Source organism: Hipposideros armiger, unplaced genomic scaffold (assembly GCF_001890085.2).
Source record: "Hipposideros armiger isolate ML-2016 unplaced genomic scaffold, ASM189008v1 scaffold_2, whole genome shotgun sequence".
NCBI classification, from domain to species: Eukaryota; Metazoa; Chordata; class Mammalia; order Chiroptera; family Hipposideridae; genus Hipposideros; species Hipposideros armiger.
In genome coordinates, this window is record NW_017731352.1 from 6420106 (window position 1) to 6422825 (window position 2720).

Here is a 2720-nt window from a genome sequence, read left to right on the forward strand (position 1 = left end):
TGAAGCAACGTCCTCCACAACTAGACTGAAGAACAAAAGGACAGCAACTTGTCTGTTCCCCTTCCCCCAATTCCCCAATAAAAATCTTTAAAAAAAACCAAACTATTTATCGCACTAGACCCTTATTAAAAGTCCATTTATTAATAGTCAAATTCTGAGAGCAACAACATAAACGAATGAATCTCACAAACATAACATTACACAAAAGAAATGAGATAAAAGAGTATATACTGTAGTGATTCCGTTTACATAAAATCAAAATAGGCAAAATTAATCTATGTTGTTAGAAGGTGGGTAATGTTTTCCTTTAGGGTGGAGAGGTAAGGAAGTGATTGAGAGGAGGTATGAGGGTATCTTTTGGGGTGCTTATAATATTGTAATTCTTGACTTGGGTGTGCTTGCATATTTGTGTTCACTTAGTCCTGTGCTGTAAATGTATAATTTGTGTACTTTTCTGCATGTGAATTATACCTTAAAATTTACTTTAAATTCTATATACTTTTTTAAACATTAATTACATGATAAATACATAAAGACATTCCTCCTGTTTTAAAAAAAAACTGGGATATTTTAGTTAAGTCCTTTTTGATTGCTTTCAAATCTTGTATTCTCCCAAGAGGGTATCAGTTTATCTTATCTTTTTTTACATACATTTACATACCTAAGTAAGAACATATAGAAAATATATAGTATCTGGGGCAGCCAGTTAGCTCATGGGGTTAGCACAGTGCTCGTAACACCAAGGTTGCCAGTTCCATCCCCACATGGGCCACTGAGCTGCGCCCTCCACAACTAGATTGAAACAACTACTTGACTTGGAGCTGATGGGTCCTGGAAAAACACATTGTTCCCCAATTTAAAGAAAAAAAAATCCTTAAAAAAATTTTTTTTTCAAAACAAAAGAAAATATATAGTATCACTGTGTGTATTTTAAGTTCTGTGCTCTTTTTAAAACTATCTGGATTAGTATACTTTGCATTGCTTCTTTCAGTAATACAGGGTATCAACAATATTTCACTAAGAAACCTCTAATAATCTTCACTAAAATGATACATATTAAATAATAGGCCCTATCAACATAAATTGTATCATATATATGTTGTATTGGATATATATTTACTTTTATATATGTTATACATGACATAATTTTATTATAGTGTAGATCTATATATTTTATGTCTAGGAGTGGAATTGCTGAGTCATATGGTAACTCTGTGTTTAACCTTTTGAGGAACTGCCAAGCTGCTTTTTAAAGTCACTGTATCGTTTTACATTCCCACAAGCAATGTATGAAGGTCCCAATTTCTCCACATCCTCAACAGCACTTATTACTATCTGTCTTTTTTAATATAGTCCTCCTAGTGAGTATGAAGTGGAGCCTCATTGTGGTTTTGATTTGCATTTACCTGATGATTTCTTTGAAGCTAATGATGCTAGGCTCCTTTTTATGTGCTTATTGGCCATTTGTGTATCTTCTTTGGAGAAATGTTTATTGACATCCCCTTCCCATTTTTATTTTATTTATTATTTTTTTTATTTTTTAAATTATGAAAGAGCAGTTTATTAGAAAAGATAGTACACTTCAAAGAAATAAAAGTGGGCCTGAGCAGTAGAGAATGGCTCAAGGGCCATTATTAGAAGAGAAAGTACAGAGTTTGGAGCAGGCCGAGCAAAAGGAGCTCAAAAAAGGGCTTCCTCTTCCCATTTTTAAACTGGGTTGTTCGTACTTTTTTAATTGAATTTTTAATTTTTTTATTGAATTTTAAGATATCTTGATATATAATAGATACATGTCCCTTATCAGATACATGATTTGCAGAGATTTTCTCCCATTCTGTGAGTTATCTTTTTACTCACTTGATGGTGCCTTTTGCAGCATAATGTTTTCAACTTTGGTGAAGTCTAATTTATCTATTTTTTTGATGTTGTTCCTTGTGCTTTTGTGTTACATCTGAGAAACAATGACCTAATCCAGAGTTATGAAGATTTACCCCCTATGTTTTCTTCTAAGAGTTTTGCTCTTAAATTTACATCTTTGATTCATTTTGAATTAAATTTTGTATTTGGTTAGGTGGCGAGCGAGAGAAGGATAACCTTTTGAATGAGACATATCACAACTAAAATGCCAACTAAAATGATAGCTTATACATACTTAAGTGCCTATGAGATTTGTTTTTTAGTTTTAAAATCATTTAACTAACCTAGTTTCAAAGCTGTAATTCTTCTACTTGAAAGCAACTGCAGTGGCTAATTAGGTCAAAACCTGTTAGCTTTTGAAATGAGAAATTGTGTGCCAGGCAAACTGTACTTGATTGTTTTCTGGTCCAATCAGGCAAAAATCATTGATGGCTGCTTAAACTATTAAGTAACAAGTTCATGGGGAACTCTGTAATAGATCATTCAATAATACCAAAATCCACTGAATAATCTTAACCATCACTTAATGTGGGATAACCAGACATTATGTTCCTTCAAATGTGATGCAGTAAGAAATACGTACTACTGCTATGAAATACTTTTGCCAAAATAATCGAACCTAAATCTAATCAAGCTTCTAGATCTGACTACAAACTTACAGAAAATATGGAGGCTAGAGGAACAAGAAAAACAACACTGTGTGGGATACAATCAGTCCAGGATGTAGGCAATTCTACAGGAAAAATGACCCAGTTTCAACAAAAAAAGTATAAAAAGGGCAGAGGGAAGTGTTATAGACTAAA